Source organism: Ranitomeya imitator, chromosome 4 (assembly GCF_032444005.1).
Source record: "Ranitomeya imitator isolate aRanImi1 chromosome 4, aRanImi1.pri, whole genome shotgun sequence".
In the NCBI taxonomy this organism is placed as follows: Eukaryota; Metazoa; Chordata; class Amphibia; order Anura; family Dendrobatidae; genus Ranitomeya; species Ranitomeya imitator.
Genome location: NC_091285.1, coordinates 193,087,486 through 193,102,548, shown reverse-complemented (window position 1 = coordinate 193,102,548; position 15,063 = coordinate 193,087,486).

The following is a 15,063-nucleotide window of genomic DNA, read 5'->3' as shown; positions in this document are numbered from 1 at the left end:
ATGTGTTAAGCCCGTGATATATAACATGGCCTCAAGTGGTTTATGAGTGCAAAATAAACCAAATAGAATGTTTAAAGTGGAAAGTGTTCCTGTATGCCTTAAATCTCGCAGCCAAGCGAGTATTCCCCAACCCGCTAGTGATCGCGGCATCACAAGTGTCTGTCACTCTCTACTTGCCCTCCATGTGCACTGCTTGGTCTGTCATTCTTTACCTCCTCTCTATCTACAGTGCATGGCTTGTTGCTTTCTACCTGCCTTCCATATGTTGTGCACGGTCTGTCACTCTCTACCTGTCCTCCATGTGTAGTGCATCGTCTGTGTCTCTCTACCTGCCCTCCATGTGTAGTGCAGGGTGTGTCACACTCTACTTGCCCTCCATGTGCACTGCGTGGTCTGTCATTCTTTACCTCCTCGTCGTCTACTGTGACAACTCTGCTGGCATCACGGCATGGCCTCGCATCTCTCACACAATCTTACCCACTGCTCCAGGTCATGATGTGGTTTCTGTTTCATGCCAGCTCCATGTTCTGTGTCTCTGCTCTCTGCATGCTTCATGGCTGTGTGTATAGGGGGCCGGCGCCTGAACTCTCTGGTTCTTATAGGAATCAGGTGCATCTGTCTAATCTGTTCCTGACCAATTACCAAGAGGCCTCCAGTATTTAGTGCAGCTCCACCCAGTGGTCTGGGCCTGTGCAATGTGTTAGCTCAGTTACTGTTTAGCTTCTGAGTTTGCCAGGCCTTGCTCTGAGTAAGGGTACTGTCACACAGTGCCATTTCGATCGTTACGACGGTACGATTCGTGACGTTCCAGCGATATCGTTACGATATCACTGTGTCTGACACGCAGCAGCGATCAGGGATCCTGCTGAGAATCGTACGTCGTAGCAGATCGTTTGGAACTTTCTTTCGTCGCTGGATCTCCCGCTGTCATCGCTAGATCGGTGTGTGTGACACCGATCTAGCGATGCGATCTAGCGATGCGTTCGCTTGTAACCATGGTAAACATCGGGTTACTAAGCGCAGGACCGCGCTTAGTAACCCGATGTTTACCCTGGTTACCAGCGTAAAAGTTAAAAAAAACAAACAGTACATACTTACATTCCGGTGTCCGTCAGGTCCCTAGCCGTCTGCTTCCCACACTTACTGACTGCCGGCCGTAAAGTGAAAGCAGAGCACAGCGGTGACGTCACCACTGTGCTGTGCTTTCACTTTACGGCCGGCAGTCAGTGAGTGCGGGAAGCAGACGGCAAGGGACAGACACCGGAATGTAAGTATGTAATGTTTGTTTTTTTTTACGCTGGTAACCAGGGTAAACATCGGGTTACTAAGCGCGGTCCTGCGCTTAGTAACCCGATGTTTACCCTGGTTACCCGGGGACCTCGGCATCGTTGGTCGCTGGAGAGCTGTCTGTGTGACAGCTCCCCAGCGACCACACTACGATTTACCTACGATCAGGGCCAGGTCGTATCGCTGGTCGTGATCGTAACATAGTAACATAGTAACATAGTTAGTAAGGCCGAAAAAAGACATTTGTCCATCCAGTTCAGCCTATATTCCATCATAATAAATCCCCAGATCTACGTCCTTCTACAGAACCCAATAATTGTATGATACAATATTGTTCTGCTCCAGGAAGACATCCAGGCCTCTCTTGAACCCCCCGACTGAGTTCGCCATCACCACCTCCTCAGGCAAGCAATTCCAGATTCTCACTGCCCTAACAGTAAAGAATCCTCTTCTATGTTGGTGGAAAAACCTTCTCTCCTCCAGACGCAAAGAATGCCCCCTTGTGCCCGTCACCTTCCTTGGTATAAACAGATCCTCAGCGAGATATTTGTATTGTCCCCTTATATACTTATACATGGTTATTAGATCGCCCCTCAGTCGTCTTTTTTCTAGACTAAATAATCCTAATTTCACTAATCTATCTGGGTATTGTAGTTCTCCCATCCCCTTTATTAATTTTGTTGCCCTCCTTTGTACTCTCTCTAGTTCCATTATATCCTTCCTGAGCACCGGTGCCCAAAACTGGACACAGTACTCCATGTGCGGTCTAACTAGGGATTTGTACAGAGGCAGTATAATGCTCTCATCATGTGTATCCAGACCTCTTTTAATGCACCCCATGATCCTGTTTGCCTTGGCAGCTGCTGCCTGGCACTGGCTGCTCCAGGTAAGTTTATCATTAACTAGGATCCCCAAGTCCTTCTCACTGTCAGATTTACCCAGTGGTTTCCCATTCAGTGTGTAATGGTGACATTGATTCCTTCTTCCCATGTGTATAACCTTACATTTATCATTGTTAAACCTCATCTGCCACCTTTCAGCCCAAGTTTCCAACTTATCCAGATCCATCTGTAGCAGAATACTATCTTCTCTTGTATTAACTGCTTTACATAGTTTTGTATCATCTGCAAATATCGATATTTTACTGTGTAAACCTTCTACCAGATCATTAATGAATATGTTGAAGAGAACAGGTCCCAATACCGACCCCTGCGGTACCCCACTGGTCACAGCGACCCAGTTAGAGACTATACCATTTATAACCACCCTCTGCTTTCTATCACTAAGCCAGTTACTAACCCATTTACACACATTTTCCCCCAGACCAAGCATTCTCATTTTGTGTACCAACCTCTTGTGCGGCACGGTATCAAACGCTTTGGAAAAATCGAGATATACCACGTCCAATGACTCACCGTGGTCCAACCTATAGCTTACCTCTTCATAAAAACTGATTAGATTGGTTTGACAGGAGCGATTTCTCATAAACCCATGCTGATATGGAGTTAAACAGTTATTCTCATTGAGATAATCCAGAATAACATCCCTCAGAAACCCTTCAAATATTTTACCAACAATAGAGGTTAGACTTACTGGCCTATAATTTCCAGGTTCACTTTTAGAGCCCTTTTTGAATATTGGCACCACATTTGCTATGCGCCAATCCTGCGGAACAGACCCTGTCGCTATAGAGTCCCTAAAAATAAGAAATAATGGTTTATCTATTACATTACTTAGTTCTCTTAGTACTCGTGGGTGTATGCCATCCGGACCCAGAGATTTATCTATTTTAATCTTATTTAGCCGGTTTCGCACCTCTTCTTGGGTTAGATTGGTGACCCTTAATATAGGGTTTTCATTGTTTCTTGGGATTTCACCTAGCATTTCATTTTCCACCGTGAATACCGTGGAGAAGAAGGTGTTTAATATGTTAGCTTTTTCCTCGTCATCTACAACCATTCTTTCCTCACTATTTTTTAAGGGGCCTACATTTTCAGTTTTTATTCTTTTACTATTGATATAGTTGAAGAACAGTTTGGGATTAGTTTTACTCTCCTTAGCAATGTGCTTCTCTGTTTCCTTTTTGGCAGCTTTAATTAGTTTTTTAGATAAAGTATTTTTCTCCCTATAGTTTTTTAGAGCTTCAATGGTGCCATCCTGCTTTAGTAGTGCAAATGCTTTCTTTTTACTGTTAATTGCCTGTCTTACTTCTTTGTTTAGCCACATTGGGTTTTTCCTATTTCTAGTCCTTTTATTCCCACAAGGTATAAACCGCTTACACTGCCTATTTAGGATGTTCTTAAACATTTCCCATTTATTATCTGTATTCTTATTTCTGAGGATATTGTCCCAGTCTACCAGATTAAGGGCATCTCTAAGCTGGTCAAACTTTGCCTTCCTAAAGTTCAGTGTTTTTGTGACTCCCTGACAAGTCCCCCTAGTGAAAGACAGGTGAAACTGCACAATATTGTGGTCGCTATTTCCTAGATGCCCGACCACCTGCAGATTTGTTATTCTGTCAGGTCTATTAGATAGTATTAGGTCTAAAAGTGCTGCTCCTCTGGTTGGATTCTGCACCAATTGTGAAAGATAATTTTTCTTGGTTATTAGCAGAAACCGGTTGCCTTTATGGGTTTCACAGGTTTCTGTTTCCCAGTTAATATCCGGGTAGTTAAAGTCCCCCATAACCAGGACCTCATTATGGGTTGCAGCTTCATCTATCTGCTTTAGAAGTAGACTTTCCATGGTTTCTGTTATATTTGGGGGTTTGTAACAGACCCCAATGAGAATTTTGTTACCATTTTTCCATCCATGAATTTCGACCCATATGGACTCGACATCCTTATTTCCTTCGCTAATATCCTCCCTTAAAGTGGACTTTAGAGAAGACTTTACATAGAGACAAACCCCTCCTCCTCTCCGATTTTTACGATCCTTTCTAAACAGACTGTAACCCTGTAAGTTAACTGCCCAGTCATAGCTTTCATCTAACCATGTCTCGGTTATTCCCACTATGTCAAAGTTACCTGTAGATATTTCTGCTTCTAGTTCTTCCATCTTGTTTGTCAGGCTTCTGGCGTTTGCGAGCATGCAGTTTAGAGGATTTTGTTTTGTTCCAATCTCCTCACTGTGGATTGTTTTAGAAATGTTCTTACCTCCCTTCTGAGTATGTTTTCCTGGATCTTCTTTGTTCAAGTCTAATGTTTTTCTTCCCGTCCCCTCTTTAATAAGTCTTTATTTTTATATAGCGCTAACATTTTCCGCAGCACTTTACAGTTTTTGCACACACTGTCCCCAATGGGGCTCACAATCTAAATCTCCTATCAGTATGTCTTTGGAATGTGGGAGGAAACCGGAGAACCTGGAGAAACCCCACACAACCACGGAGAGAACATACAAACTCCAGGCAGATGTTGTCCTCAGTGGGTTTAGAACCCAGGACTCCAGCGCTGCAAGGCTGCAGTACTAACCACTGAGCCACCGTGCTGACATCTGCTCGTAGGTAAATCGTATAGTGTGACGGTACCCTTACTCCCTCTCTGGAGGCTTTTCTCTGTGCAATAGCCTTGATCTTGTTGTCTGCCCTCCAGGAGGCAGAATATCCTGGTCCCTGTGTCTTTGTCCTTGTGTCTTGTTCCAGTGACTTATCTGTACTTAGTCTTATCTCGGTCTCCTTGTCTGTGGCTTCCTTCCCTGCTGTGTCTTTTCTTGTGTTCTCAGTCTGCTTACGCTCCGCACTCTTGCGGCTCTGCCTGCTCTGTTCCTTTGTGGCTTGATCTCTACTCCGCACTCCCATGGTTCTGCTCCATTCTGCTCTGCTCTGCTCCCGTTGCTGCACTAATCTTTTGCTGCAGCTTCTCTTCGCAATCCTTGCGGTTCCACTCTGCTTAGCTTCTGCAGTATCTCTTGCTGCAGCTCCTCTCCACACTCCTTGTGGCTCCGCTCTGCTTAGCTTTTATTGCTGTGCTATCTCTTGCTGCTCTACCGCTCCCATTCGCAGCCTTGCAGTTCTCTTCCAGTCTGAACAGGTCCCTACCTGTTCCCTCTTACTTCTTTCATACTACATTTCCATATCTGCACCTCCTGTGTGAACAGGTCCTACCTGTTCCTTCATATTTCATATCCGTTCCTGCACCTCCAGTGTGAACAGGTCCCTACCTGTTCATTCATACACAACGTCAACCAGTCCTGTGTTTCCTGCCGTGCCTTCCAGTCCTGTGTTTCCTGCCGTGCCTTCCAGTCCTGTGTTTCCTGCCATCCTAGCCAGTCCTGTGTTTCTTGCCGTCCTAGCCAGTCCTGTTTCCTGCCGTCCTAGCCAGTCCTGTGTTTCCTGCCGTCCTAGCCAGTCCTGTGTTTCCTGCCGTCCTAGCCAGTCCTGTGTTTCCTGCCGTCCTAGCCAGTCCTGTGTTTCCTGCCGTCCTAGCCAGTCCTGTGTTTCCTGCCGTCCTAGCCAGTCCTGTGTTTCCTGCTGTGTCTCTGCCAGCCCTGTGTTCTCTGCCGTGTCTCTGCCAGCCCTGTGTTCTCTGCCATGCCAGCCTACTCGTCTGAGTTCCAGCCGTGCTCTTCTGCCAGTCCTGCCTGATGCCCGCACCAATCCTGGTGTCCCTGTGTCCCAAGTGGGATCAGCAGCCACAGCCAGATACCACCCTGGAGTAGCACTTGGCAGCTGCCTGCTGCACAAGCCTGTTCTCACCATCAGAGGCTCCAGTGAAAACCCAGACAGCTGTCATAGTCACGCCCCTTCCAGGGTAGTCTGGTTTGTGGCACAGTGGGGCCACATATCCCCCGAGCTCACGCCCACCAGTCAGGGCATGAGCGTGACATCTACAGTGCATGGTTTAATGCTTTCTACCTGCCCTCCATGTGTAGTGCAGGGTCTGTCTCTCTCTACCTGTCCTCCATGTGTAGTGCAGGGTCTGTCACTTTCTACCTGCCTTCCATGTGCACTGCGTGGTCTGTCATTCTTTACCCCCTCATCATCTACAGTGCATGGCTTGTTGCTTTCTACCTGCCTTCCATGTGTAGTGTTGGATCTGTTATTGTCTATTTTCTCTCCATTTACAGTGCATGGCTTGTTGCTTTCTACTTGCCCTCCATGTGAAGTGCAGGTTCTCTTTCTCTACCTGTCCTCCATGTGTAGTGCAGGGTCTCTCTCTACCTGTCCTCCATGTGTAGTGCATGGTCTGTCACTCTTTATCTGTCCTCTATGTGTAGTGCAGGGTTTCTCTCTACCTGTCCTCCATGTGTAGTGCGGGCTCTGTCACTCTCCACCAGTCCCTCATGTGTAATGCACGGTCTGTCACTCTCTACCTGTCCTCCATGTGTAGTGCATCGTCTATCACTATTTACCTGCCTTCCATGTGTAGTGTGGGATCTGTCATAGTTAGTAAGGCCGAAAAAAGACATTTGTCCATCCAGTTCAGCCTATATTCCATCATAATAAATACCCAGATCTACGTCCTTCTACAGAACCTAATAATTGTATGATACAATATTGTTCTGCTCCAGGAAGACATCCAGGCCTCTCTTGAACCCCTCGACTGAGTTCGCCATCACCACCTCCTCAGGCAAGCAATTCCAGATTCTCACTGCCCTAACAGTAAAGAATCCTCTTCTATGTTGGTGGAAAAACCTTCTCTCCTCCAGACGCAAAGAATGCCCCCTTGTGCCCGTCACCTTCCTTGGTATAAACAGATCCTCAGCGAGATATTTGTATTGTCCCCTTATATACTTATACATGGTTATTAGATCCCCCCTCAGTCGTCTTTTTTCTAGACTAAATAATCCTAATTTCGCTAATCTATCTGGGTATTGTAGTTCTCCCATCCCCTTTATTAATTTTGTTGCCCTCCTTTGTACTCTCTCTAGTTCCATTATATCCTTCCTGAGCACCGGTGCCCAAAACTGGACACAGTACTCCATGTGCGGTCTAACTAGGGATTTGTACAGAGGCAGTATAATGCTCTCATCATGTGTATCCAGACCTCTTTTAATGCACCCCATGATCCTGTTTGCCTTGGCAGCTGCTGCCTGGCACTGGCTGCTCCAGGTAAGTTTATCATTAACTAGGATCCCCAAGTCCTTCTCCCTGTCAGATTTACCCAGTGGTTTCCCGTTCAGTGTGTAATGGTGATATTGATTCCCTCTTCCCATGTGTATAACCTTACATTTATCATTGTTAAACCTCATCTGCCACCTTTCAGCCCAAGTTTCCAACTTATCCAGATCCATCTGTAGCAGAATACTATCTTCTCTTGTATTAACTGCTTTACATAGTTTTGTATCATCTGCAAATATCGATATTTTACTGTGTAAACCTTCTACCAGATCATTAATGAATATGTTGAAGAGAACAGGTCCCAATACTGACCCCTGCGGTACCCCACTGGTCACAGCGACCCAGTTAGAGACTATACCATTTATAACCACCCTCTGCTTTCTATCACTAAGCCAGTTACTAACCCATTTACACACATTTTCCCCCAGACCAAGCATTCTCATTTTGTGTACCAACCTCTTGTGCGGCACGGTATCAAACGCTTTGGAAAAATCGAGATATACCACGTCCAATGACTCACCGTGGTCCAGTCTATAGCTTACCTCTTCATAAAAACTGATTAGATTGGTTTGACAGGAGCGATTTCTCATAAACCCATGCTGATATGGAGTTAAACAGTTATTCTCATTGAGATAATCCAGAATAACATCCCTCAGAAACCCTTCAAATATTTTACCAACAATAGAGGTTAGACTTACTGGCCTATAATTTCCAGGTTCACTTTTAGAGCCCTTTTTGAATATTGGCACCACATTTGCTATGCGCCAGTCCTGCGGAACAGACCCTGTCGCTATAGAGTCACTAAAAATAAGAAATAATGGTTTATCTATTACATTACTTAGTTCTCTTAGTACTCGTGGGTGTATGCCATCCGGACCCGGAGATTTATCTATTTTAATCTTATTTAGCCGGTTTCGCACCTCTTCTTGGGTTAGATTGGTGACCCTTAATATAGGGTTTTCATTGTTTCTTGGGATTTCACCTGGCATTTCATTTTCCACCGTGAATACCGTGGAGAAGAAGGTGTTTAATATGTTAGCTTTTTCCTCGTCATCTACAACCATTCTTTCCTCACTATTTTTTAAGGGGCCTACATTTTCAGTTTTTATTCTTTTACTATTGATATAGTTGAAGAACAGTTTGGGATTAGTTTTACTCTCCTTAGCAATGTGCTTCTCTGTATCCTTTTTGGCAGCTTTAATTAGTTTTTTAGATAAAGTATTTTTCTCCCTATAGTTTTTTAGAGCTTCAATGGTGCCATCCTGCTTTAGTAGTGCAAATGCTTTCTTTTTACTGTTAATTGCCTGTCTTAATTCTTTGTTTAGCCACATTGGGTTTTTCCTATTTCTAGTCCTTTTATTCCCACAAGGTATAAACCGCTTACACTGCCTATTTAGGATGTTCTTAACCCTTGTCAGGCTGCATAATTTTACAACCTTAACAGGCTGCATAGGTACAATTGTACCTTCACATATACCTCCACTGTGGGAAGACTTTACTTGGTTTCAGAAACTAAAGTTCATTCAGCTACAAATGTTATGCTGATATCTATTGTTCAGTGTTGTTACTGGTCACTTATGTTGCTGTCAATTAAGTTAATTCAAACTGGGAGTGGCTTCTACTTGTCTTCCTGCCTCCCTCCTCTCATTAGCCATTTTGCTGTTCATCTCATTGCTGTGAGCACACATTTCTAGGCTTGTGAAGTCTTCAATTTCTTGGAAACGAAGGTAGGAAAGTCTCACAGCATCTAACAGCCAGTTATACCTTTATTCTCATTATGTGGGGACAGAACAGTCAAATTGTCTTTCAGCCTGGACTTGGCTTACATATATTTTGTATGAAACTTATCACTATAGGTATAATTTTTATACGAAAAATGGATAATAATTAGTATCTACATATTGTTTTACGATGTTTTATTTATATTCAGCACAAAATACGAAGCCAAAATTCATCTAGCAAGTCATCATGAGTGATAGTAATGCTGGATCTAGTTTCCGCCATAATCCAAGAAAACGTGTTTGCAGGTTAGTATAATTTTGTGAAAAGCCAATAATGTAGTATTTCGGAAAATTATTTATTTTACATTTTTTCATATTTACAGATTTACGTCTGACGAAATAATGCGAATGCTAGAAGAATCTGATTCTGAGCATGAGGATGAACCATATGTTCCATCTGATGATGAAAACTATGTACCACAAGTGGATGTTACTGAAGAAGATTCAGACATTGAACAAGAAATGGTCATAGAGCATGAAAATGAATACGAATCAGACGAAAGTGTTGAGGATGATTCTGTGCCTCAAAGTGCAGGCGACATTTGGACTGCTAAGGATGAAACTCAATGGTGCAGTAATCCACTGCCAAATGCACAAACAAAATCTCGTAATGTCCTACGACAAAGAGGTGGCCCTGCAGCAATCAGCAACCTATATACAGCAAAAGAGCTATTCAAGTCCATCATGACTCCCGAGATGTGTGACATCATATTACGGGAAACGAATCGAAAGGCCAAGAGAGTTTGTGATGCTTACAACAACGAACTGGTACAACGTTTTCCTGATTCTTCCAAACGGCCACCACAAAAAACATTCAAGCAATTTACTGAAACTGAACTTCATGCATTTTTGGGCATACTGATTGCTGCTGGTGTGCACAGAGCCAACAAAGAGAATCTGGAGGAAATGTGGAATGTTGCTGCTCTGCCTCTTATACGTGCAGCCATGTCTCGTGACCGCTTCAAGATGATACTCAGATTTATCAGGTTTGACAACGAAAATACACGTGCAGAACGTGTGCAAACAGATAAAGCTGCACCAATACGGGACATCTGGACAATGCTGAACAGTAATCTGGAGAGAGCCTACAAGCCATATCATTGTATCACCGTCGACGAGCAATTATTTCCATTTAGAGGTCATACTAAATTTACCCAGTATATACCTTCAAAACCAGCTAAATATGGCATAAAGATTTTCTGGGCTTGTGACTCATCAAATGCCTACCCTTTACAAGGTCAGCTCTACACTGGGAAACCAACTGATGGTCCTCGACAAGTAAACATTGGAGAACGAACAGTATTGGACCTAGTGAGCTCGTATAAAGGCTCTGGAAGAAATGTCACCACCGATAACTTCTTTACAACCATGGAACTAGCTAAGGTATTGAACTCCTGGAACATGACACTAGTTGGTACAGTGAGAAAAAACAAAAGGTTCCTACCTAACAACATGCAGCCTGCCAAAGAAAGGCCTGTATACTCGACAAATTTTGCCTACAATCATGATGCAACAGTCTGTTCATATGTACCAAAGAAGAACAAATCAGTCGTGCTTCTATCATCTATGCACATGACGGGAGAAGTTGAAGAGACACTAGCAGCCAAGCCAGAGATAATAAAATACTACAACATAACAAAAGGTGGCGTTGATGTTATGGATAAAATGTTGGGAGAGTACACTGTGAAACGACGAACATCACGTTGGACTTTGGCATTTTTCTACAATATGATTGATGTCAGTGGGTTAGCATCCTACATCATCTACAGAGAACACAATCCAAGCTTCAGGGCAAAGGATCAACGAAGAAAGTTCCTGAAAGATCTCGCAAATCAGCTGTGTATGATTGCAATTGAAGATCGTAGTACAAACAAAATGATAATGAGAAACCATTTTCTTCGAGGTGCAGTAGAAATGGTGCTTGGACGATGCATTGTGGTAGCATCGCAGCCAGCAGCTGGCCCCAAAATACCTCATGGTAGTCGTGGACCCTCCCCTGTTGTTGGTAGTTGCTATGTCTGCAGAGACCTGAGGCGAAAACAACGCAAGACTAGAAAGTCTTGTGTGGTTTGTGTGAAACCCATTTGCGATGAACACTCTGTAGCAAAGCCAACATGCATTACTTGCAAAGAAAATCAATAAAAAAAAGTTTCTTACATTTTCTTTTATAATGTAAATGAACAGTTTTTTACTTGTTTATAATAGTTAAATAGCATTATCATTAAAAAAAAATTTATGCTTTTTCCCTTGCATTATCTTCATTCAAAATATATGAGGTACATTTGTACCTATGCAGCTTGTTATGGATGCAAAAAGATCTCGACCCCTTATCTCGGAAGCGGGTGGAGATATTTTATTGAAATTTGGCCAATATATTCTGGACCAAAAATGTAGAGATGTCACGAAATTTCAGCCCTCTACGTCTTTTCAAAAAAAAGTTATTGCAATTTTAAAACGGAATAGTTACAATTGTACCTATTCAGCCGGATAAGGGTTAAACATTTCCCATTTATTATCTGTATTCTCATTTCTGAGGATATTGTCCCAGTCTACCAGATTAAGGGCATCTCTAAGCTGTTCAAACTTTGCCTTCCTAAAGTTCAATGTTTTTGTGACTCCCTGACAAGTCCCCCTAGTGAAAGGCAGGTGAAACTGTACAATATTGTGGTCGCTATTTCCTAGATGCCCAACCACCTGCAGATTTGTTATTCTGTCAGGTCTATTAGATAGTATTAGGTCTAAAAGTGCTGCTCCTCTGGTTGGATTCTGCACCAATTGTGAAAGATAATTTTTCTTGGTTATTAGCAGAAACCTGTTGCCTTTATGGGTTTCACAGGTTTCTGTTTCCCAGTTAATATCCGGGTAGTTAAAGTCCCCCATAACCAGGACCTCATTATGGGTTGCAGCTTCATCTATCTGCTTTAGAAGTAGACTTTCCATGCTTTCTGTTATATTTGGGGGTTTGTAACAGACCCCAATGAGAATTTTGTTACCATTTTTCCATCCATGAATTTCAACCCATATGGACTCGACATCCTCATTCCCTTCGCTAATATCCTCCCTTAAAGTGGACTTTAGACAAGACTTTACATAGAGACAAACCCCTCCTCCTCTCCGATTTTTACGATCCTTTCTAAACAGACTGTAACCCTGTAAGTTAACTGCCCAGTCATAGCTTTCATCTAACCATGTCTCGGTTATTCCCACTATGTCAAAGTTACCTGTAGATATTTCTGCTTCTAGTTCTTCCATCTTGTTTGTCAGGCTTCTGGCGTTTGCGAGTAGTCATTGTCTACTTTCTCTCCATCTACAGTCCATGGCTTGTTGCTTTCTACTTGCCCTCCATGTGTAGTGCATGGTCTCTCTCTCTACCTGTCCTCTATGCGTAGTGCACGGTTTGTCACTCTCTACTTGCCCTCCGTGTGGTTTGTTATTCTTTACCCCCTCGTCATCTAAAGTGCATGGCTTGTTGCTTTCTACTTACCCTCCATGTGTAGTGCAGGGTCTCTCTCTCTCTACCGGTCCTCCATATGTAGTGCACAGCTGTTTCTCTCTACCTGCCCTCCGTGTTTAGTGCAGGGTCTGTCACTCTCTAACTGTCCTCCATGTGTAGTGCGGGGTCTGTCACTCTCCACCTACTCTCCATGTGTAGTGCAGGGTCTGTCACTCCTTACTTGCCCTCCATGTGTAGTACAAGGTCTGTCACTCTCTACCTGCCCTCCATGTGTAGTGCGGGGTCTGTCGCTCTCTACTTACCCTCCATGTGTAGTGCAAGGTTTGTCACTCTCTACCTGCCCTCCATGCGTAGTGCGGGGTCTGTCACTATCTGCCTGTCCTCCATGTGTAGTGCAAGGTCTGGATAACACTGTAAGCACAGACACACGGAGGACACTGATGGTAATGAGACACACAGAGGACACACTTGGTAATCACAGACACACGGAGGACACTAATGGTAAGTACACACACATGAATGACACACTGATGGTAATCACAGACACATGGATGACACTGATGGTAAGTACAGGCACACGGAGGACACACTGATGGTAGTCACAGACACAAAGATGACACTGATGGTAATCACAGACACACGAAGGACACACTGATGGTAATCACAGACACATGGATGACACTGATGGTAAGTACAGACACACGGAGGACACACTGATGGTAGTCACAGACACACAGATGACACTGATGGTAATCATAGACACACGAAGGACACACTGATGGTAATCACAGACACACGGATTACACTGATGATAAGCGCAGACTCACGGATGATGTACTGATGGTAAGCAGAGACACACAGAAGACGCATGGATGACACACTGATGGTAAGCACAGACACACAGAAGAGGCATGGATGACACACTGATAGTAAGCACAAACACAGAGGACAAAAATATGGTAATCAGACACATAGAGGACACACTGTTGGTCAACAAAGCTGCATTCCATTCATTTCCCAGTTTTTACAGCCAGGGGCGGCTGCATTAGCAGGCTCCTGGTTGTAAATGTATTTAACCCCTTCAGATGGATTTACAACGTAGGACATGACTGTATGGCGGACAGATATGGGATATTGTTGCTTTTTTATTTTCCTTTTTTCCAAAAGAACGAGGGTCGTCAGTTGGATTGAGCGTACAATAAAGATATTAAAACCCCATGTGTTTATTTCATTAAAATACTTTATTCATAATGTGTGTGTGTATTTTTAGCCCTTTATTACTATTGGATTAATAATGGATAGGTGTCTTATTGACAGCTCTCCACTATTAACCAGGATTAATGTCACCTTACATTAGGAAGGTGACATTAACCCCTTATTACCCCATATCCCACCGCTACTCGGGAGTGGGAAGAGAGTGGCCAAGTGCTAGAATAGGCGCATCTTACAGATGTGCCTCTTCTGGGGTGGCTGGGGGCAGGTGTTTTTAGCCAGGGGGGGCCAATAACTATGGTCCCTCTCTAGGCTATTAATATCTGCCCTCACTCACTGGCTTTACCACTCTGGCGGAGAAAATTGCGTGAGAGCCCACGCCAGTTTTTTTCCCATAATTTAACCCTTTATTTTAACACCTAGAGCTCCCAAATTTTGCACACACAAATTACTAACATTATTAGTGAGGAATATGTACAAATATAACGGATATGAAATGGTTTACTGTATGTAAAACCATGTCTCATATCCTGTCGGGTTTGATAAGGAGATAGGAAAAGCCGGCAATTGAGTTACCGGCTTTTATGCTATCTAGCTCTGTATTAAGTATAAATATATATATACTAGATGGTGGCCCCATTCTAACGCATCAGGTATTCTAGAATATGTATCTAGTATAAATCCCATGCCAATATCGCTGATTGGTCGCGGCCGGCCGGGTGAGACCAATCAGCGAAGCGTAGTCCAAATCCCACGCCAATTCGCGGCCGGACTGTGTCTGTCGCTGATTGATCGCGGCCGGCGGGGTGCGACCAATCAGCGAGGCGTGGTTCAAATTCCGCTCCAATTCACGGCCGGACTGCGCCTGTTGCTGATTAGTTGCGGGCGGCTGGCGTGACCAATTAGCGACGTGGGATTTCCGTTACAGACAGAATTAGATGATTATATAGTAGACTAGCTATTGAATCCGTTCTATGCCCGGGTGGCGAGCATTTATATTAGTATATGGTCTCCATTCTGGTATGTGTTGCTTCCATCCTGCGTCCCCATCCTGTCATGTGCTGCTACCATCTTGCGCCCCCATCCTGTCATTTGCTGCTCCCATCCTGCGCCCCCATCCTGTCATGTGCTGCTCCCATCCTGCGCCCCCATCCTGTCATGTGCTGCTCCTATCCTGTCATCTGCTGCTCCCATCCTGCGCCACCGTTCTGTAATTTGCTGCTCCCATCCATATGCCCCATACGCTACTCCATAAAGGTTGATGGCCCCCA